General features: G+C 35.2%; 1 long non-coding RNA gene and 1 pseudogene across 1 annotated transcript; one reads left to right on the forward strand and one right to left on the reverse strand.

The window, feature by feature from the left end:
- Window positions 1-535: 535 nt before the first annotated feature.
- On the forward strand, window positions 536-21,734 carry LOC129892880 (uncharacterized; annotated as a pseudogene).
- LOC129891224 (uncharacterized) lies at window positions 16,140-18,428 on the reverse strand. Its single transcript, XR_008767125.1, has 3 exons — window positions 17,871-18,428; window positions 17,523-17,601; window positions 16,140-16,404 (listed from the first exon to the last, which is right to left on the reverse strand). It is a non-coding gene; the product is annotated as an uncharacterized LOC129891224 (long non-coding RNA).
- Window positions 21,735-25,138: the final 3,404 nt, after the last annotated feature.

A 25,138-nucleotide genomic window follows, 5' to 3' on the forward strand; every position in this document is an offset into this window, starting at 1 on the left:
AAACTCCTCACTTTCAATATCACCATTTTTATCACAACTCCATCCTCCTTCTTTTACTACTATATTGGTTTAACTCTTTTCAATTTTAAAACTTTATCTAAATATTTTTTTATATTTGAACAATTTGATAAAACCCATTAGATTTCAAGATGATTAGGAGGTATCATTTAGCTTTTTTTTTATCCAAATTTCAATCAAGCTTCTTTGAATTTTTGGGAGATTCATTGATTCTTTCAAAATTTCTATTTCTAATTTTGAAGTTATATGAAAAGGAGATAAATTAATTAATGATACCTTCAAAATTTTGAATTTATTTAAAAAAATAATTAGTTTTTTTTATCAATAACTCAACAAAGTCTAGAAATAACATATATTTTTTTAAAAAAAAATTACAGAGAAGAAAAAAGTTAGCTGAAGTCTTAAGAAGAAAAAAAAGAAAGAAAATGAAGGAGGGGCTAATCTTGAACATGAGGGTGGGGGTGAGGGTGAGGGTGAGGGTGAGAGGCGAATAAGAAGAAAGAAAGGAAGAAAGAAAATGGAGGGTCGGGGGTGGGATGGGGGAGGGGGTCAGCTTGAATGTGGGAGTGGTGGGGTGGGTGTGTTAGGTGAAGTGGAATTTAAGATGAATTCAAAACTAAAGTAAAAAAATAAAGTCAAAAAGTATGAGAGAAAAAAATTATATATTAAATTAAATTAATACGTGCCACGTAATGATTGATTCGTGATAACACTTGCTTTATAAAATTTGAGACTGATCAAAAAATGATATAATAATATCAATTCAAAATTATTTAGGAGGTAATAGAACGCCCGCATAGTTAAGGTTTCTTTTTAAAAAATTGAAATAACTTCTGATATTATTTATGTATTTTCTCTATGTTTAAGTTGATGCGTAACTTTGTTTTATGGTCATTCAAATGTTATGATACATTTATAGTTTGTTTTGTCAAGTTCATGACAGATTAGAATTACTTAATTCTTTTTAAAAATGTATATTTTAAGAAGTGACACATTCGTGTTCTTCTCAAACTAAATGTTGATCCAATGTCTGATCAGGTGTACATAGGTTGAGTTGGTTTAGATTTTTTAAATATTTGATCAAATCAATTGTATCGAATTTTTAAATTTGTAAATCATACTAACAAAAGCTGAGGTTTCCAACTTCGTATTTTCTTGAGTTTTTTTAAAAATTTTCTCGGGGTTTGCAAATTATGTTTGGTAAGGTCTTCAAATAAATATATAATTAAGTTGTGATTCAAATATTTTCTTAATCCTAACGAGATCAACTATTTAAGATGTTTTGCAAGAAAATAATACAAAATACAAGATGAGTGATGATACTAAAATATTCAATGAAAAAAGATAATGAAATCACATAAAATAAATATTGTGAATTAACAAATTATAATAAATGATCATAATCGAAAAGTATTTACTCATGCTAAAATAAGTACGACTAATAAGTATTAATTAGGTGACTAAATATCAAAGGAAAAATTAAATTAAGCTACACATTTTAATTGTCTAAATCAATGCAAAACTAAAGAATAAATGTTCAACATTATTTTCATTCCTAGTGTTGAATTGAATTTCTCTCGTTAACATTAATATTGTAATTCTTATTTTGATTTGGGTGTTATTTAGAGCTGTCAAAATAGGCTTGACCCGTGAGGCCGACCCAACCCAGCACTTGAATTAAGTGGGGTTGGATTAAATTTTTTCAGCACATTTAGGAGCGAGACTTTTTAGCCCAGCTTCATTTGACCCGCCAGCCTCATGGGTTCAACCTGCGAGCCTTCGAGGCCGGCCCGTGGGTCATGAATTTAAAAATATTTATTATATATATTTTAAGAAGTGTTTTATTTTGTCAAATCTTCAGCAACTAGGCAATTGAAGTTATTATAACTATGAATTTTTGACCTCTTTTACTTTTGCGTTTATGCCTAATTTCTCGTTTCTCCTTTCTTTTCTAGTTTACGAAAAAATGATTATGTAATATATGTTGTTATAATGAATCTTATGCTTGTTGACTGTTGTATCTTGCATGTTCTATTGTTTTGTAAGTATTCCCACTAAAGTATGTGGAACTCATGGACGTGTGAATTTTTGACGTATTGGGTTGTGTTGATCAATGTTCGATAGTCTTACTTAGAGGCCAATATTGACCAACCCGTCCCAACCCGCAACCCGCTTAGGGCTGGGTTGAGCTGCTATTTTATATAGACCCTTTAGTTAAAAGGGTCAACCCCTCCTAATCCATTTAACTCGTTAGCCCATTTGTAGGTATAGAACTTACTGGACCATTCAAACTTATATGTCCAAGCTTGAAATAATATGCTTAAAGATAAAAATAGAAAAAATTAAGAAATATTTATATATTATACTAAAATAAATATTTTTATGTAAAAAATATTAAAATAAGTATGTCCTGCTATTTTTTTTTTGGTTTGTGAGAGGAAGGGGAAATGAGCTCAAGTTCGCCTCAACTTGTTCTAGCCAAATACATTCTCATCTCTTTATGGTATTTTAGTTGCTCAATCATCTAAATAAAAACATTTCACAGGAACATGAACACAATCAAAAAAAACTAAAGCTCCCACCTTTAGTGAATGACATGAAAACTTCACTGGAGAAAAATTCAACTCCTTTTCATTTTTCTGGTCACAAAAGAGGTATTGCTGCACTATCTTCACTAGTTGATGTTATCGGTATTGGTCCATTTCTTCATGATGCAACTGAGCTCCCAGAGCTTGATAAATTTGATTATCCAACTGGACCTTTATTAGATGCACAAAAAATGGATGCTGACCTCTTTGGTGCATCTCATACATGGTTCTTAGTTTGTGGGACAACTTGTGGGATTTTAACAGCAATTATGTCAACTTGTTCACCTGGTGATACTTTAATCCTTGCAAGAAACTCTCACGTTTCAGCCACTTCAGCAATGGTGCTTTGTGGTGCTCTACCAAAGTACATTATTCCTAAACATAATCTTCAATGGGATATTGCTGGAGGTATTACTCCTTCCCAGGTAACAAAAAGTTTTTAAAATAACCTGGTATTCTGCACGTTCAAATATCTCACGTGATTTATGCCTAATTTTCGCCCAAGTGATGGAATGGGCTACTTTACTTGTTTCTTCTACCTTGTTAAAAATTAATAATTGCCGAAAAATAAAGACTTAGTGTTTTTATGTGGAGAACCCCTGTCTCACAAAGGTGAAAAAATCAAGACTTGCGCACATTTGAATGATTTGTAATTCACTAAAGCCATGAGGCTTAAACAGAATAAAAATTACAAGAGTTGCAACTTAGGAACTAACATTAATCTCTAAAACAATAGCCTTCATAGATGTTGGGTTTTAAAAGGTGTGGAATGGAAAATGAAGAGTTGGGACTTTTCAAAATGTTGTGACTTTTTTTAAGGAGTTGTGATTTTTTTCAAAGGGTTGCGACTTTTTCGATAAAGCACAATAAATACTTGTTCATTTTGTCATTTGTTGTCTACAAATAGAGGGTTTCCTCTCATTTTTCAACAGCGAATTTCTTGAATTCTTCTTTTTCTACACAAACAAATTCTAAGTGTACTTTACTGCTGTTGAGTGGTTCGTTGACACTGTGATTTTAGATACCGATACACCGGTGAGTAAGACGGCTCTATCCTAAGAGGATATATTCCATTAACCTTGAGTACTTGAGGGGAATAATTTGCTTAAGGAAATAGTACGCATTCAGTAGGCTCAATTTTCTTCATTGAGAAAAATATTTTTCAGGTTCTTTTCTATTTACTGATTTTAAGTTTCTGATTTTTGAAAATAGTTCTTTAAACTTTATTGTTTCATACAAAGTTTCTGTTATTAGTATTTTAGTAATACATATCGACAACAACAGATTGTTCCTTTCCCTTTCAAGTAACTTCCAACTTAAAATCAAGTCTATTTCTTTTTTAAACCTAAACAAATGCTTCCAGGAAAGCTGGAAATAATACAAGCCAACAATCATCCTAAGAATTCTACACCTGGCATTTTCATAAACTCCTAAGCATGAAACATGTTTTTCAATCTGATTCTTTGTATCAGGTTGCACTTGAACAGTGAGTCATATTTTATTCGTTACATAGTTCAAAATGAATTTTTGCAATTTTAATTTAATTTATCAATAATTATCCTTATTTTTGAAAAGAACTTTGTTAAGTCATCATATTTTTTTTGTTAAATTGTATTTTTTACATGTCGTTGTTCTGTCTTTTGCTTGTTATGTAAGTGTGTGACCTTCTTCTGTAAAAGAGTTACTTATTCATACAGTCGGGTTATTGAGGTATAGTTATTCACATACACCTTTGAAGTCGAACTCTTCATTGCACAATGTTTGAGAGGAAAAATGCTTCTTCACTTCAACACGTCTTGATCCATTTCTCCTGTTAGAATCCACCTATGATCTCTTACCAACTTTTTTAGTCTTTGTGGTTCTTCTAGTCTTATAGCTTTTATTGAACTTCTACTCATTCCCATAGTCCTGCTTCAACTAGACTTCTGATGGAACAGATCAGCAATTCACTTGTTCCTAGTCCATCTAGCTAGTCAACAACATTTTATCTATCATCAAAATTTCAAAAGGCCCAACATAACTAGTTATAACAAGCATATTCCTTTACTCACTATGTTACCAAATTAGGTATGTTATTACGTGTCATTATTGTAAGTAACTTGATATAGGTGTTATTAGGTGTAAATTACTACAAATACATTCAATGTATTAAAGTTTAACTCAATACAACAACAACAACAATCCAGTGAAATCCCACAACATGGGATCTGGGGAGGGTAGAATGTACGCAGACCTTACTCCTACCAAGGTAGGACGGCTGTTTCCTGGAGACCCTCGGCTCAGTAAAAGCATAAATGCATAAAAAATGTTAGATAAGAATAGAAAATTAAAAGCTTTATGAGAAAAACAACAAACAAATAACAAATAGATGACAAATAAATACAAATAAATAAAGACTAATAACAAATAACGATTAAATAAATAATGAAAGCGTCACAGGTAAAATTGAGTAATCAAAGCATAGAAAGTAATAAATAATAACAGAAATAACAGAAATCAGAAGTCAAAGCGCAAAGATCGTAATGCACTACTACACCTATGAATAGAGAAGAATAACGAGACTATGAACTAGCCTTCTACCCTAATGTGGGTCCTCCACACCCTCCTATCTAAGGTCATGTCCTCCGTAAGCTGTAACTGCGTCATGTCCTGTCTAATCACCTCTCCCCAATACTTCTTCGGCCTACCCCTACCTCTTTTGTAACCATCCATGGCCAGCCTCTCACACCTCCGCACTGGGGCATCTGTGTCTCTCCTCTTCACATGTCCATACCATCTCAGTCGTATTTCCCGCATCTTGTCTTCCACCGAGGCCACTCCTACCTTGTCCCGAATAGCCTCATTTCTAATCCTGTCGCTCCTGGTGTGCCCACACATCCATCTCAGCATTCTCATCTCAGCAACTTTCATCTTTTGAATGTGAGAAGTCTTAACTGGCCAACACTCCGCCCCATACAGCATAGCCGGTCTAACCACCACTTTGTGGAACTTGCCCTTAAGTTTTGGTGGCACATTCTTGTCACATAGCACTCCGGAAGCGAGCCTCCATTTCATCCACCCTACCCCAATACGATGTGTGACATCATCGTCAATCTCCCCACTGCCTTGCATGATAGACCCAAGATACTTGCAACTACTTCTCTTTTGGATGGCTTGAGCACCAAGCCTAACTTCAACGCCAACCTCCTGAGGTGTCTCACTGAACTTGCACTCTAAGTACTCTGTCTTTGTCCTACTCAACTTAAACCCTTTAGACTCCAAGGTATGTCTCCAATCCTCCAGCTTAGCGTTAACTCCGCGGCGAGTCTCATCGATCAGGACTATGTCATCCGCGAAAAACATACACCATGGCACCGCACCTTGAATTTGTCGCGTCAATCCATCTATCACCAAGGCAAATAAAAAAGGACTAAAAGCTGATCCTTGATGCAACCCCATCACCACTGGGAAGTGCTCTGAGTCCCCTCCTACTGTCCTTACCCTGATTTTGGCTCCCTCGTACATGTCCTTGATCACCCTAATGTATGCCATAGGTACACCTTTAGCCTCCAAACATGTCCATAGTATTTCTCTTGGGACTTTATCATAAGCCTTTTCTAGGTCGATGAATACCATATGCAAGTCCCTCTTCCTCTCAATAATCTTTTAAAAATATAAATTTTACTGTCGGTGTAAATAATACTTGCACAATTAGATCACTTGTAAACATATTTTTTTCCATAATCCATCACTAAAGGTTGTGAGCTTTGATGTGGTGGGTTAGACTTGATCCCTACCATGTTCATTCATCCACAAAAAAAATTTAAAGTTAGAGAGGGACAAAAAAATTACTTCTCATATCTTTGCCTTAGAGAAGGAAAGTGCATTTTCTTTAGTTGAATCAAACCTTTAACCTCTCTTGGAAGATGATGTAGAGAAGAGTAATTCATTTCAATTCCACTAGCAGATGCTAATATAACAAGAAAGTCCTCCATGGCTTCTCTGGGGAAGAGGGTGATGTTCACATTTGCATTACTGATATTGTTGTTAGTGTCAAATATAATCTTTTTCAATCTGAGATTTGAGGTTTAATTCTTGATTCTCAACAGGAGCCACTTGCATGAGTAGTTTATGAACACTATTTCTAGTCTTCACATCCCATCAATTTTGAATAGTTATTCTTATAGGTCCAGATTGACGGATTACTCCTAGAATATTTTTGATTCAAGATAGGTCGGAATGACATAATATTTTTCTTTAAAGGAAGATTTTTGGTCTTGTTCTTCTTCCTGTTTTTTTTTTGATGTCTCCCCAACTTCAGGTTCAGTCTTTGGTATATCACCACCTTTAGTATTCTCCTTTTTAGTAACATTATTCTCTTGTTCACTTTCTCTTTTCTCTGTAGTGCCTTTTCCTTTTATTGTTCTTTCTCAGTAACTTTAGCCTTGTTAGTGAGATCATTGTTCTTTCCCTGCCCTTCCATCTCTTTTTCCACTTGGTTCAATAATTTAAGAATTTTAAGTTTCCATGACTGTCTCATTAACACTATAGCTTCCTACATTCGTTACAATATTTAGGTATTCCTTAGTATTCAATTTTTTGTATGTAGCCTTTAAGAGGTGAATCATCATATTCAAGTCCCACCCAAACACATTCCGGCAATGGTTTTAGAAGGCTGACTTCGACTCTTATTTTAGCCATGCTCAGTCTAGTTCTCTCACACCAACCTCCTAGTGGGTGAATCAACACAATATCCTTAATAATGCATACATCTAACAGTTCTAGTCAAAAAGAGGAAGAACAACATAATAAAGTCTAAGTCTTAAGTAAATAAATACATAAATATGCACAAGTCTAACTAATAAGTATAAGAATAGTAAAAACTAATAAATAAAGGGTCTCAATCTTTGAGAAGAAGGACATCAGCAAATAAGATGATCTACGATAGCTCGAACAGAAGTAGCCTAACCTTAGATCTGGAAGCAACAAAACTAAATGCTAGGTCTGTTAGACACCTCTGGATCAAAGTCTTCACTCAAAAAAAGCATTAGAGTAGCATCAGTACAACCATTATGTACTGGTCGATATCATAGGCCGTCTAAGAGTAATAGCACATATATAACCACAGTCATAGTACACAGAGACATACATTTGCACATAGTTAATACACATAGCACATTAGTCACAACATCACAAATCCTTTCACATATTACCAACTCAACCCACAGAGTCATCACGTAAAAGGTAATTCAACCACACTTAGCATTTATAAGAGGATTCAATTCGCAAGAGTTAGGCGGATGCTACTCTTTTAACACCACTAGGAATTTTATCAATATAATTAATCAATATAAATCATCACATCCTTGTCAAAATATAATTCTTCAAATCAGTACACTTGATAACCCAACACACTTGTCATAAAGCTACAAGCTAAGATAGTTCAACAGACTTTTCGTAATGCAACAAATCAAATGGATTTCATATATGTCCTATCCTTGTGATTTGCATAATCACTGCATCTGCCACTCATCAATCTCAATCATAAGTCTCACTCTCATCTGTACACATGCTAAAGGGTCTTATGTTTACCCATCAATCCATGACCTATAGGGGATCTTAGGTGTCCATGTATTATACCGACATGGTACCTTCTCCAACAAAAAATACTCATTCGTAAGTTCACATCAGACTCGAGCCACTCATCAGCCACTCATCAGCCAGATAGTAGTTATATACTCACTATATCTGCATATTTCAATATGTTATCCTCTACAATTACCTCTCATGGTAACACATAAAGCATAACATAGCCACAATATCATCATTCATAACATCATTACATTATAAAGTAATTACAAGTTCATAATCCATATTATCATTGAATAATCAATTCGATAGTTTGCATGTTAAATCATACAAGCAACACTTATTTCCATCAAACAACAACAACTATGTTCTATGACCAAACAATATGCAATACAACTCGCATTACATATTGACAACTAAGCAATGTCTAACTCCAAGTAAATCCTAACCTACTTGAACCAATGAATTGGAAGTGAACAAGCTAAATTGCAGGAGCTTCCCTTTTCTAATGCCTTAGATGCTCAAAGTCTAATATAAACAAAGTGTAAAGGTCACTTTAATACCATATTTACTCAAATAAAGGTTTTGTATATTCAAACCTACCTAATCCTATCTTTTAGAAGGCATAACTAATAAGTAACAATGATTTTATCAAAATGAAGGTTTTCATGAACAACCCAATCTCATTCAAGGAGTTTTAGTCCCATTAAACTCTCTTGAATAATTTGTATGCTCAAGAACTCATTTTATGGGAATCTAATTCCCCAGTACCAAAATTTAACCCTAGACTCATAATTCATGATTGAAGGCCAAATTTAATGGAAAATTTTTAAAACATGCATAAATACCCTAACTTCAAAATCTACACCAGTAATTATAATCCTAGGGTTTAACCCACCAAGTTCTATGAAGAAATTACCCTTTGAATCTACAAAGAATATGAATTACGAAAGGGAAAGATGGATTGGAATGAATTTTATCTTAACAGAGAAAAACCCTATGTCTTGTAAAAGCTGCCCTTGGGATCCTCTGGTTGAATATTCTATGTTATGCCCAAGACTGGGCGGAAAACTAACTTAAAACATGAAATAGATTCACTATAGCAAATGTCGTTACGTCAAACAAACCCTTCACCAAAATGAAGCCTTACAGCTTTGCTACTTTCGTTGTAGCAAAGGCTGGGCAATTTTCCCTACTTCATTCATTTGTTGATTTTTGCAAATTCTCGGTCCGTAGGGACCTATACAAGGATACTATGGTCTTATACAACTATAACGATGAGCTAGGTCATTACATCAGATACCAATTAAATACACATTCATCCTCAATGTCACAAGAAAGAGTAAGGAGGAAGAATAAAAGGAAGGATGAGAAAGAAAGATTACCGAACTCTGTAAACAACTCAGGATATCTTCTACACATATCTAATTCAATCTCCCAATTGGCCTCCTCAACAGGACAATTTTTCCACTTGACCTTTACAGAAGGAATGACTCTAGATCTCAATTTATGCACTTTCTTTTCCAAAATAGCCGAAGGCTCCTCATCAGTGATCTAGTTACCATCACCATGAAGCTTTTTCAACATAGACACATAAGAATATGGATGAACACCTGATAATCCTGGAGGTATGGCCAACTCATAGGCTATCTCCCCTACTAGTTTAAGAATCTCAAAGGGACCAATAATCGTGGACTCAACTTATCCCTCTTCCCAAACCTCATCACACCTTTTATGGGTGAAACCTTAAGAGGAACCTGCTCCCCGACTATGAATTCTATATCTCGAAACCTTTTGCGTATTCATTCTGTCTACTCTGAGTTGCCAAGAGTTTATTGTGAATCATCTTAGTCTTCTCTGAGGACTCTCTCAAAGATTAGTTCACTATGGTATCACCTAATACTCATCAAACCAACCAACATGAGATCTACACTTTCTCCCATACAATGTCTCAAATGGAGTCATATTAATGCTAGAGTGGTAACTATTATTATAAGAAAACTTAGCCAAAGGTAAGAACTGGTCTCAATGACCACTAAAGTCGATCACATAGACACCAAACATGTCCTCCAACACCTAAATAGTCCACTTAGACTACCCATCGGTCTGAGGATGAAAAGTTGTACTCAAATAAAGCCTGGTGCCCAACTCATACACTGTGTACCTCTATCAGAAATAATTGAGATTGTAACTCCATGTAATCTCACAATCTCACAAAGATAAATCTTGTCCAACTTCTATACATTATAAGTCACCTGAACCAGTATGAAGTGTGCAGACTTAGTCAAGGTCTTTGAAAGACCAACTATGAAATGCATAGCATTCCTCTCCTACTTTCATTTAGGAATGGGCTAAGCATACCTTCGGACCTCTAGTGCTCATAATTAGCCTACTGGAAATTCGTACACTTAGCAATAAACTTCATAGTGTCACACTTTATTCAACTCACCAATAATGCTTCCTCAAGTCACGATACATCTTGGTGGCTCCAGAATATATAAAATATCTTGAACTATGAGCCTTAGTTAGAATAGTCTTAATCACATCACCAATACGGGGAACACACATGCATCCTTTGATCCTCAAAACACCTTCATAATCTATTATTGCCTTTTTAGCTTCCTCTTACACACATTATCTTGAATCTTGCTCAACTTAGCATCCTCAAACTACATGGACTTGATCTGGTGTAGCAAAGAAGATCTCACCTCCACGCGAGCTAATACTCCACTGGACCCAAGTAACTCAAGTCTCATAAGACAGTTAGCCAGAGAATGGACCTCTCTAGCCAAGGGACGCCTCAAAACCTTCAAATAAGCCAAACTAACCATACTCTCATACTTCTTGATCAATGTATCAGCTACCATATTAGCCTTACCCGGATGATACAAAATGATCACATGATAATCCTATTGCAACTCTATCCATCTATACCATCTCAATTTTAAATCCCTCTGCCTGAACATATGTTGAAGGCTATGATGATCAGTGAATACCTCACAATGGACACCATAAAGGTAATGCTTCCAATTTTTTAGAGCAAAAACTACAACTACCAACTCCAAATCATAAGTGTGATAATTCTTCTCATAAACCTTCAACTTTCTAGGGAAATATGCAATAACTTGATTATCCAGCATCATTACAACACCCAAACCATATTGTGAAGCACCATATTAAACTACAAAATTCTTACCTTCATAGGCAGAGCTAAATAGGTGTCGTGGTCAACAAAGTCTTGAGCTTATGAAAGATCTCCTCACATTTGACAGACCATTAAAGTGCAACCTCCTTTTAAGTCAAACGAGTAAACTTAGAAATAAGAAAATCAAACTCGTTCATGAACCAATGATAATAACTGGCTAACCTCACAAAACTGTGAATCTCTAAAACCAAAGTGTGCCTAGCCTAGTTAAGTACTTCAATCTTCTGTGGATCAACCATCATTTCTTCTTTCGAAATCACATGCCCTAAAAAGGACACTAAAACTCACACTTAAAAGATTTAGCATACAATTACTTCTCATTCAGTAACATTAACACAATTCTGAGGTGATTATCATGCTCCTCCTTGCTCTTACAATACACCAAGATTCATTAATGAACACTATAACGAATAAATCCAAATATGGTTTGAAAAGACTGTTCATCAAGCTCATAAAAGCTGGAATATTAGTAAATATGAAAGACATAACTGTAAATTCATAATTTCCATACCTCGTCCAAAAAGTTATCTTGGGAATATACTCAACCTGAATCTTAAGTTGATGATACCCAAATCTCAAGTCAATCTTAGAGAAGATTGAAGCTACATGAAACTGATCAAACAAGTTATCTATGCGGGGAAAGGGATACTTATTCTAAATAGCGACCTTATTCAACTGGTGGTAGTCGATACACATACGTATACTCCCATATTTCTTCTTCACAAATAAGATAAGAGCATCTCGGGGAGATACACTCGGACGAATAAATACTTTACTAAGCAAAAATCCCAACTAAACTTTCAACTTCCTTAACTTAACTAGTGCCATTTGATATGGAGGGATAGAGATGGGGCGAGTCCCCTACTCTAAGTCAATGTAAAAATTGATATACTTGTTTGATGGAATACTTGTTAGGTCAGCAAGAAAGACCTCCTAGAAATCGCACATCATTAGAACTGGCCGAACGGAGAGGATCTCTACACTAGTATCTTGGAGATGATCCAGAAAAGTCAAACATCACTCTCTACTAAATTATTTGCATAAATATAGGATATGATATTTTTAGGAGAAGGATTTCAATTATCTTTCATGCAAATCTAGACATTCCAGGAATGAACAAGACACAATTTCAACATGATATTCTAACATAGAATGATACAGAGACAACTAACTCATTTCTAAGATCACGTAAAAATCTACCATATCATCATTAAATCCACCAAGGTCTTATAACCCATAAATGTGACTTCAGTATCAATAATTATATATTCTTCCATTGGAGTAGAAACATTAACATAAACATTATGAGACTCACGAATCATATCCTGACCAATAGTAAAGTAAGTATACACATACAAAAGAGTAGAATACAAATCAAATAAGGATATAACCATCAGGTCACAGACAACAAGGGTACCTGCGATCACCGCGTCGAATGCCTCTGCCTTAGTCCTACCTGTAAAATCATAGAAATGAGCCTTGCCCCCAGTTTGAGCACTACCTCTACCAATTTGAGTTCCGCCTCTACCTTCTTAATTTCTGCCCCTTTTTGGATGAGTTCCACCACTATCAATAATGGGGCCACCTCGCCTAAGCTGAGAAAGATACCTACTACTACTTTCTGGTACAATAGCCTGAGAAGGTTGTTGCTGGTGTAGGACTATCTTCCCAGTCAATCTATATCTGGGACATCAATTATGAATGGTTCCTATCTAACCACACTTGAAGCAAACTCGATCCAAAGTTGGCCTCTACATTGAAGTAAAAGAAGTAAAATACCCTCTCTGCCCTGATGGTTGCTGAATGATCCCAGATATACCCCAAGATGATACCTACATGACTAACTAAATATGGAATCCAGAATACACATGAGAAACTAGTGCCAAAGGAATTTGTCCCTTAGTAAGGGATCCACTGAAACTACCACCTTTCTTAGCCTTTTTCTCCATAGACTTGACATAAGAATCTTGCTTCACACCTTCCAAATTCTTAGCATGCCCAACCCCCTCCTAAAATGTCCTACCAGAAGTCACCATTTGTAGTGTCGCAAATTGAAGCTCTACATTTAAAACCTTAAGAAACCATCTAATCCTCTCCTCTTTTATGGGGAACGACTGTAGAGAATACCCAGATAAGGAGTGAAAATGAGCCTTATAAGCTGTAATAGACAGGTTCCCTTGCTCTATGATGGTGAACTCATCATGCCTCCTGTCTCACAGTGTATGAGGAACATACTTGTCCAAAATGATGGAGTAAAACTGGGTCCAAGTCAAAGGAAGTGAACCAGCATGCCTCTACTCAACATATGCTCTCCACCATAACTTTGCATCTTCTGACAGCTGAAAAGTGAAAAACTCCACCTCATATCTTTGCGCTGCCCACATCTTATGGAGCCTCTCGTGACTGTCAATGATGAACTCATAAGCGTCCTCAAACTCAATACCATAGAAAATAAGAGTCTTCATCCAAGTGAACCTCCAAAATAGATCATGCTCCTCTCCAGTCATCGACTATAGAAATATATATGCCTCAAATATCTCATCCAATTGAAGAGTCATAACTACATCATGTTGAACTCTCGATACTGGCCTACGAGAATAGTAGGAATGGGAACTCTAGGAATAGTCTTATCATTTGCCAGACTGCCTAGAAATGTTATCATATGACTTATCACCTCTAATGAATCTGGAGTGGGTGCAAACACCTCTCGAACCGATACTTCTACCTCCTCATCACAAACCTAGGGGCCTCTCTAGGTGCAAGGTACCTGTCCTTCTCTTGTACCTGGAGCTCTTGCCCTGATTGGGATTGCTACTCTCCCTACCTGTAGCTCCACCTCTAGTTGTCCTCTATAGCCAGACATGGTAGCAACAACTAGCATGGGAGCATGAATCTAGCCTCACCTAATCGTGTTCTTACTATCTGCGAGAGAAAAGAGTGAAAGAGCCTCATATACCAATTTGTATCACCAGATACCAATTGGAATAGAGTAACAACACAAAGAAAAGAAAGAAGTGAGTTTTCCTAATATCGGGAAGCTTTTCAAAGAGTACTACAAACATCTCAGTATTGTTCTTCAAGACTTTACTAGACATATTTTAGTATGATAAGATTAGAAAACCTAGAGCTATGATACCAACTTTATCACGATTCAAATTGCCATAACTTACACCTACACCAACCCCCTAATGGGAAAACCAACACTCAACATCCTAAATAATGCATACATCTAACATATCTACTTAAAAAGGTGAAGCACAACATAATAAAGTCTATTTCTTAATAAATATGTAGAAGTGTAACTATTATAACCCCAGAACCCAAAAGTCATCATACTAAAATATCTAAGTGCCTGTTTGGCTTAACTTATTTTAAGCAGCTTATAAGCTGAAAACATCTTATAAGCTCCTTTAGATAAGCTAAGCCAAACAGACTCAATTATTTTTTGGGGCCTATTTTAAGCACAAAATGGCTTTAAGTTGGTTAGCCAAACACTCAAAAAATTGAAAAAAAGCAACGTATAAGCCAATCCAAACGGGCTCTAACAAGTATAAAAATAGTAATAACTAATAAATTAGGAGTCTCAATGTCTGGGAAGAAAGCCATTAGAAAATAAGAGGATCTGCGACAGCTTAAACATAAGTGGCTCACCCTTAGATCTCAAAGCAACTCAACTAAATGCAAGGTTTGGTAGAAACCTCTGGATCATAGTCTTCACTCAAAAGAAAGTGTAGTAGTAGTATCAGTACAATCACTATGTACTGGTAGGCATCATAGGACGACTATGATTAGTAGAAAATATATAATCACAGTCATAGTACACATAGACATGCATTTTCACATAGTTAACACACATAGCACATTAGTCACAACATCATAGCTGCTTTAACATATTATCAACTCAACCCATAGAACTCATCACGTAAATGGTAATTCAACCATACTTAGCATTTATAAGAGTATTCAATTCGCAAGAGTTAGGCGGGTACTATTCCTTTAACACCTCTAGGACTTTTATCAATATATTAATCAATATAAATCATCGCATGCTTGTTAAAATATAAGAAGTCAAATCGATACACTTGTTATAATACAACAAGATAACTCTACACACTTGTCATAATGCAAAAAGATAGTTCTACACACTTTTGATAATGCAATAAATCAAATGGATTTGATATATATCCTATCCTTGTGATTTGCATAATCACTGCATATGCCAGAAATCAATAATATACCTCTCAATCGTAAGTCTCACTTTCATCTATAAACATGCACTAAAGGGTTTTATGTTTATCCATTTTGCACGATATACAAGAGATCATAGATGTCCATGTACAGTACCAACGTAGTACCTTCTCCCACACAAATCGCTTGTATATAAGTTCACATTGGACTTGATCCACTCATCATCTGTATAGTGGTTTTATACTCACTATATCTGCATATTTCAATATGTTATCTTGTCTAATTACCTCTCATGACAACATATCAAGCATAACATAGCCACAATGTCATCATTCATAACATCATCAATTATAGTGTAACAACAAGTTCATAATCCATATTATTATGAATAATCAATACAATATTTTACATGCTGTCATAATATGTCACAATCTGAAACTTGAGTAATTATGACACCTATCATAATCCACTAATAAGTAAGCCAACCCATATCCTGGAACGACAAGTAACATATATATTGGATAGAATCAACAACCAATAAGAAATTAAGAGCAATTTAAAAGACAACACAATGGAAATGAGAAACAACATCAATATATACATAAACTGAGCACATGATCCAATCTCACAATCTGGTCAATGAAAAAACAAAGTTATTACAAGAGTACAAGTCCCAAAAATAGACCAAAAAGTATAGACTTGTCTCAAATATAAAAAACTAGTCAAAACTATATACAAATGGATATAAGTCAAACTTGGATGCTATCATCTCACCCTCTATCTATGATGATATGCTCCAAGAAGGCTCAAATCACTATGGTCTATTGGCGCTCAGATCTGCATCAAGAAAATAAATGCAAAGTATAGTATGAGTACCAAAACAATAGGTATTCAGTAGGCATCATAGGCCGACCGAGCTTGGAAAGTAAATACAATATGAAAATAAAGGAAAATACGGTGACTAGAGGTCAGATAACAAAATAATAATGGAAAGTCTAACTAAGTAGTCCACGAGTCTAAAAGGAACAAAATAGAAGATAAAGAAACTATCTATAACCTAATTGGACCCCCATAATCCCAGAAAGAACACTCGTGAGTAATTGGAAAGTAAATAATCCAAACCGACCTCCATAAGCCTGATGAGTATACAAAAGAGCTAAAGATCATATAGCTAAAGACCAAGAGTATTTCAAAATTGAAACAGCCGACCACAGACTTGAACCGCAGTAAAGGTACCCCAAAGAACCCAATGAAATCACAATGTCAGGACTCAAACCTGACAAATAGAAGAATTCTTAGAGTCGAACTATGGCTGGTGGTAATGTGCCAGGGCCTAGAACAGTGTCTAATAGATATGCGCCTTGAACCGTCACTAATATATATGCATCAGAGCCTCAAACCGCGAATAATGAATAGAACCAGGGACTCGAATCATTACTAATAGACATATGCCAGGGCCTCACTCAAGCTCGACACCTAAAATCCGATCCAATATAACAAAAAATGATGGAAATCATAAAAGGAACATATCAAGGATAAAACATAAGGGAATTCATGGATGAAAGGTTATAAGAGATGAGTTACTGCCTAGCTAAAGATCCATACTATCATACCCATGTCTAATATATCAATCTACAGAGAGCTAACCTATCGGAAGTGACATCGGAGAATTTTTTAAGGAAAATGGTTCCAATTTGCAAATCTAATATAATCACTAGCCTGCGCCTAGTCTAAGGCTAAGAACAAGCCACCGATATCAATATAACCTGACAAAATAACTACAATAAGGCAACAACCTAGACATGCTCAATTTCCCAAATACTACCTGAAAAGAGTCTAAGGCATGGGTTCTACCAACTAAGCATGATACAAGCTAGAAACCCATCCTAACATTAGCTAAACAACATGTAAATACCAACACAAGATCAATCTAAGATCGGTAAGACATAGCCTACCTCAAAGCCAATCATGAGAGCTCTAAAACCAACTAAATAGGAGCTTTATCCTTCCAAATCGCCTTTGATTGCTGCCATGCTATCAAATAAATAATCACAACATTAATATAGACGTTTTAACACCCAATTTTCATTAATTAAAATGGATCCAAAAATTGAGTAAAATATGGCATTATGGGACCCATACTAAGAATCCCAAAATTGACTCTGTCAAAGGGTCCCAAACAGGTCAAGGAAATTGTGCCTCAAAAATCAGCATAATTCAAGCTTGAAAACAAGCCAAAGTAGGTCATACATTTAGAATTCACCATTAGAGGACAGGGAGTGGTCTAGGGGACAAGAAATTACCTCCTATACGAGTTCCCAATATAGCTCCAACAATTCTTAACTCAACGCAACAAAAATCAGCTCCAACGGAGCTCTAGAAAACAACTTATTGAGTTCTCAAAGTTGGAAAGTGGTCTGAAATTCAGGACTAGTCTTATTTAAAAGACAGTAAGATACTTCCGTGAATGTGAGCCCATGGTCACAATCATGGTGGTCAACAAGTTAGGGTTAACTCTGGCCCTTTTTTGTAAATGTGGGAGCCCATCCATGAAAGAGAAGGGTCAGGGCCCCATACCTCCGTGAATGTGGAGTTGATCTTGTGAATGCGGTGACCAAATCTCTTGGTCTCTAGGAACGCAGCGTCAAGAACGCGAATGCAAAGAACAAAAGAATGGTGCACCAACAAAGGCAGCACCAGCTTAAGTTGGATTTAGAAAAATACCCCGACGAGTGCTCAGGATTCATTGGGAACCCGTGCACATTAATAGAATATGCTATCCCACTAAATTTGATATTCCAACTCAACAGAGATAATGAAACTTCCAACAGAGGTCATCTCGACAAAAGTGGGCCTTAGGCTTAAGGTTCTATTTTATTCATAAACCACAACATTGCTTGAAATAATTTTGGAAGCCTCGAGATCCAAACTAAGGATCCTCTGAGATCAAACTTGATGTTCTAGAGCTAACGAAACCATCAAAATTCCATTATGAGGCTCTCTTCCTGAAGTTTTGACTGTAGTCAACCATTTGGACTTCAGAAGCTCTAACATACAAAAAATTGCATAAAAACCAAATGAACAACCAGGTGACCATACTATTAGTTTTAGTAAGTCATAAATGAATTGGGATCGCCATAGAAAATATCTAAATGCTAAAATACACAAATATGAAAAAAATAACCTAGCAGTTCATTACATAAAAGCAATATTTATTTTCATCAAAACAACAACTATGATCGAAAACTAATCAACATACAATACAACGCACATTACATATTGGCAACTATGAGCCTTCCCTTTTCAGAACGCTCAAAGTCTAATATAAATAAAGTATAAGGTCATTTAATGCCCTATTTACTCAAAAAAAGTTCTTGAGTATCCAAACCTATCTATTTCTACCTTTTTCAGAGGTCTAGTGAATAATTGATGGGTGATTTTATCAAACTGGAGGTTTCGATGATCAACCCAATCCCATTCATAGAGTTTAAATCCCATTAACCTCTCTTGAACAATTTTATTACCAAGAACCCATTTTATGGGGTTTCTAGATTTCCCAATATTGATATTTAAGTTAGACTCACAATTTCATGATAGAAGACCAAATTCGATGAAAAAGGAGTAAAAACATGCACAAATACCCTAACCTTATATTTTTCCCTAGCAATAATAACCCTAGGGTGTAACTCAAAAAGTTCTGCGAAGCAATTACCCTTCGATTCTATGAAAAAAATGAATTACGAAAGTGAAAGATGAATTGAAATTACTTAACTCAAGAGATAAAATCCCTAGGTCTTGAAAACGTTCTCCTTGGGGTCCTTTTGTCGAATATTCTAAGTTATAGCCTAGACTGGGCGGAAATTGACTTAAAACATGAAATAAAATCCTAAATATTCTAAGTTATAACCTCTCTTTGCTATTGTGATATTCACTATAACGAAGGAGGACTTCAATATAGTGAAGCCTGGGCATTTTTCCCCATTTGATTCATTTTTTGATTTTGTCAATTCTCAGTCTGTGGAGACGAGGGTACTATGATCTTATACAACTATAACGATGGGTCAAGTCGTTACAATTAGTAGCAAAATCTAGCGTAAGGGGAGTACCAACTCATCTAAGCATTTATTTAATATAGTTCCAGGTATTGAAATGAAATGGTAAACATAGTAGTAGATCCCAAGTCGAATCAATGGGAAGATCTTCTTTAGGCTTGAAATCTGGAAACCATTTTTGGAACCACATTTGCATATCTTCTATGTCGATAACTCTTCTTAACCAAACATTCTAATAGTATGTTCATTGTAAGACCTACAAAGTTATTGTAATTGTCATATACTCCTATTTTGGCTGACCCCTTAATCAAAATTACATCTTTGAATCGTGACCTAATACGATCAATTTGCGGATGAGGTTTGAGGAATCTCCGAACCAAAGTGTATTCGCATTCATCATCCATTATCCCATTGTAATCCTCAGCTTTGAATTAAAATAATATCAGCATTCCATTGTGAATGCATTGCCTTGCTATCACTCCTTTCCTTTCATGGAGGAATGGTATTCCAGTTGAAGATGAAGGAGCTATAACGGATTTCACATAGGAGTTCTTTTCTGTAATTTGATCTATAGTTGGTATCGCCTTAGCTGGTGGACCATTTTCCCTCTTCAAAGCTAGAGGGATCCCTCCAGGTAGATCCATCAGGGGGAGCATGCAGGAGACGCACCTTTGGTGTTGACTTTAAGATATACGTTGTGAAAACAGAGTAGAGAGAAACATAGGGATTTAACGTACAAATCTAGATCACTTGTAAGGTAATTACAAATAAATTTATATTTTATAAACATTAATTACTTATGTGATAATATATATAGCAAGGATTAATTAGATTTTTATTGTTGTTGCATGACTAGGTGAAAATGGCAATTGAAGAACTGGAACATGAAGGTAAAAAGGCAGCAGGAGTTTTTATTACATCATCAACATAAGATGGAGTATGCATCAATATTTTTGAGATATCTCAAATATGTCATTCTCATGGGATCCCTCTAATTGTGGATGAAGCTCACTTCAAATTTCATCCTGACATGCCCAAAACTGCTCTTTCTCAAGGAGCAGATCTTGTCATACAATCAACACACAAAGTTTTGTGCTCATTTTCTCAATCATCAATGCTACACTTATCCGGAGATCATATCGATAGAGATAGAGTGCACAAATGTCTTCAATCTTTACAAACCACTTGTCCAAATGGACTTTTATTAGCTTCCTTGGATGCAATTAGAGATAAATTAAGTAAAAATCCAAACACCCTTTTCAATGAAGTAATGGAACTAGTCCAACAAGTGAAAGAACTAATAAATCACATTCCTGGAGTCTCACTTTTGGATCTCTCATGTTTCTCCAACAATTTCACTTTTATGGACCCTTTGAGGATGACAATTGGTGGACAAGAACTTGGCTTATCGGGTTTCGAAGCATATGACATGTTATCAACAAGTCATGGAATTGAGCCAGAACTTATTGGGACTCAATCTTTAACATTAGTCGTTAGCTTAGGAATAACTAAGGAACATACTCAAAGACTTGTGAATGGATTGAAGTATTTATCAATCAACTTCTTGCAAGAAAAAAGGGATATTATCAAAATGAAGAAGGAAAGAGATCACGGTATAGAAAGGGTGCCCTTTGGAGAAGTTTACATGAGTTGTACACCAAGAGAAGCCTTTTTTTCTAGGAAAAAGATAGTGAATTTTGAAGAAAGCATTGGAAAAGTTTGTGGAGAATCGATTTGTCCTTTTCCGCCAAGTGTTCCAGTACTAATCCCAGGTGAAATCATCACAAAGAGGGCTATGGATTATCTTATTCAAGTTAGGAACCAAGGAGCATTTCTTAAAGGGGCTGCTGATCCTCAACTTATCACTGTGGTTGTTTGTGTTTTTTGAGAAATATTATTTTCATGTCAATAAAGGAAAACCATGAATAAACACTCAGTAAGATGGCCATTCACATTCTCTCTCTCGCTCTATATATATGCTCATGAATGTGATGAATTAGTTAAAAGACTTCGGTTTGCTTGTCATAAGCTGATTGATATCTTTATTACTCATGCCATGTGATATTATATACTAGTATGGCAACCCAATGGCAGAGATTGTCATCAAATTCATAGATCATTTTAATTACTGATTTACAATTAAATATTTAGTTATATTGAATAGATTTGTAATATAATTATAGAATTTAGATAAAAAAAATATTGAATTGATATGAATCGTGTGTGTGTCTTGTGTTTATATATATATATATATACACTACATGCAGGGATGACTCAAGAACATCAGTGGCTTAAAGACAAAAATGAATCGGAGGCCTAAATCTTTTGAATTTTTTTGTTTAAAGTTTATTCTTCTAGTTTTTTAAGATGCAGAGTTGGTAATATATTTAAAGTTATGTTTGAGATGAAAAGTTGTTCCTTTCTTCTTAATGATAAAATTACTTTTTCTATAAATAGTACTTCCTCCATTCTAATTGTTTGTCGGATTTTGATTTGACACGAAATTTTAAAAAGTAAAAATGTCTTTCGAATCTTATGGTCTTAAATTAAAAATATTTATAATACACCAAAATATTCTTTAATCTTGTTGTCTCAAATATGTCATGCGAAAAATTAAAATTAAAAAATTGACCAAAAAAACACATTATTTTTGAAACGAGCTAAAAAAATAAGAAAAATAAATTAAAACTATATAAGCTATTATGGAGTGTATGTGTTTGTCTAACTATCACGATCCGAGACTACCTCATAGTCGTGACATGGTGTTTAAAGACACAATTGCCCTCAAACTAAACTCATGACATAGTATGACACTATGATAACATAAATAATTGTAATAACATGAAAAGATAAATAAAGTCTCAATGACTAGCATATCATAAGAGAGAAATCTGAATACAACGACATAAGTAGAAATTTAAATTGATTGTCTGAAAGCCTCCGACCATAATGAATTGCTAGAACATGTCTCTAGCTAACTCCAAACTGTCTGAAAATTGAAGTAAACTCTAAAATGAAGCATAAAAGATCAAAAGTGGTATGTTCCCAAACCATGAGGACTCACCAAAGTAGTGAAATATTGATAAGGATCTGTACTAACCAAGCTTCTAATGAGATGCGTCAGAACCTATATTATAAAATGATATAGGTAAAAAAATATGCGGTCAGTACTTTGGAATGTACGGAGTTAGGAGAAGTGCTTAAACATGACATTATAGCATGTTAAGTCTATAAACATGCTAATGCAATGATCAAATAAACATTGCATGAAAATGATGACCTGATTCTGAAAAATTAATACAAGGTCATGCAATATTTTTAAAATCATACATATGCGGGAGAAATCGATACCCGACATATACCCATGTGATCTACAATATGGAGTATGATGTATTTTCCAACTAAAAGGGCCCAATAGGCTTTCCAAGGTATAAAGGCATAAGTGATGAGCTAATGTGGATCCACTAAGCTAATGTCCAATTAGAAAAATCCTATGGTGGCACGTAGTTATGGGACGTGGGTAATCGATCCTAATCAATGTCAATACTAATTACTACTCCCAACAGAAAATATGCATAATCATAGGATACAATAAGAATCTGGTAATCGCGAATCATTCATGAGTAATATAATAATCATAAGAGTGGCTCCTTAAAATCACGATTCATAACATAATCTGAGAGATACTTTATCTGAAAGCATCTAAATCATGATAATCATATAGATTGATTAATACTTTATCTAAAAGCGTCCTTGATTTATGAAAACCTGAGTTCATAAAACTTACATGTGAAAATAGCAAAGTTGTGATCATAAAAATATTTGCATGTTACATGTAACCAATAAAAAATCATGAAACCCTAGAATTTAGGAAGATCATAAACTGAGAAATTGAGGTTTTTTTGGGGCTCAATGGATGAAAAAAAACCCACTGATAAAGTTCACACATACCTTGAATGAAACCCTAATTGAAAATTAGAAAAGGAGACTTGAAGGTTGAAACTTTTTTCTTCCTTTGGAAGTCAGACTTGAGAGAGAAGAAATCCATTTTGGGGGTAGGAGTTGAGAGAATGAGGAGTTAGGCTGATAGAAACTTCTAAATCCCATTTAAAACAACCCAAAATGATGTATTATAGGAGTTAAAAGAGTGGAAATAGACTCAATCACCCCTGATACACAACTGCCGAACAACTTCTACGCACACCTTTTACGGTTCGTAGAACTATCCATGGAACGTGAATGGTCTCATAGAAGGCAGGATGAAAAATTCCCAAAATCTGAAGTTCACTCTACGACCCCTGTCTATGGTCTATAGATATCAGTATGGCTTATAATAGCTCCCATAAAACCCAAGTTGTTGAGTTTATGAAGATTCATTGTACGAACCATTCTACAATCCATAACATTTCTACGACCTGTGAAACCCTTCGTCCTGTTGAAATTTTTTCCCCATGTTTTAGAATTTTGGTGTACGATTGGGTCTGTAGTCGTGGAACTCTTTATGGACTGTATATCCTCTCATAAGCATGATCCTGGAAATTCCAATTCTGAAGGCCACTTCAAAGGTGGAATCTATGATCCGTACAACCTTGTACCGTCTGTGAATCCCTTCCGTAAAATGCCAAAAATTCCAGACTTCAGCAACTTTCTGCACTTTCCAACTTTATTTAAGTTAGGCACTTTTGGAGTATTATAATATCTCTCTCTTGGGAACATTCATTCTCGAATGAGGTTTAACTAGGCATGAAAATAGTATGGAAAGATCTACAACCCAACTTGAATGCAAAAACACATAAAACTGGAGGAGTGACTCACTCTGAGCTAAAATATGAAGTTAAAAACTGATTTTATGAACATGCATACATAGTGAAACATTAGAATAGGAGAAACACATAAATCCAAAAAGTACATAGGGGGAACTAATACCTCTTGCTGAAACTGAACTAGAGAAAGATGGGGGGGGGGGGTACTTAGCCATCATATTGATTTGACTTCCTAAGCAGCTCCATCAACTAACTGATTCCTCCAAAGGACTTTTACTGAAGCAACTTTTTTATTTCTCAACTTACAAACCCGATGGTCTAGAATCTGAAGTGGGACCTCTTCATAAAAGAGACTTTTCTTCACATCAACATTCTCTAAAGGTACAACTGATGTCAAATCACCAATGCATTTCTTCAACAAGGATACAAGAAACACTGGATGTACTGATTCCAGCTTTAAGGGCTAATCCAACTCATAGGCCACCTTACTAAAATACCTCAAACCTTATAAGGACCAACATACCTAGAACTGACCTTTCCTTTCTTACCAAATGTCATTACACCCTTCATAGGTGAGATTTTAATATAGACCCAATAATCAACTTTAAATTGAAGCTCTCTTATTCTAAAATCGGCATAAGATTTCTGCCTACTATGGGCAGTTTTCAACCTTTCTCTAATGAGTCAAACTTTCTCCATAGCTTCATAAACTGACTCAGGACCTATCAAAGATAATTCATCAACCTCAAACCAACC

This window comes from Solanum dulcamara, chromosome 6 (genome assembly GCF_947179165.1).
Source record: "Solanum dulcamara chromosome 6, daSolDulc1.2, whole genome shotgun sequence".
Classification (NCBI taxonomy): Eukaryota; Viridiplantae; Streptophyta; class Magnoliopsida; order Solanales; family Solanaceae; genus Solanum; species Solanum dulcamara.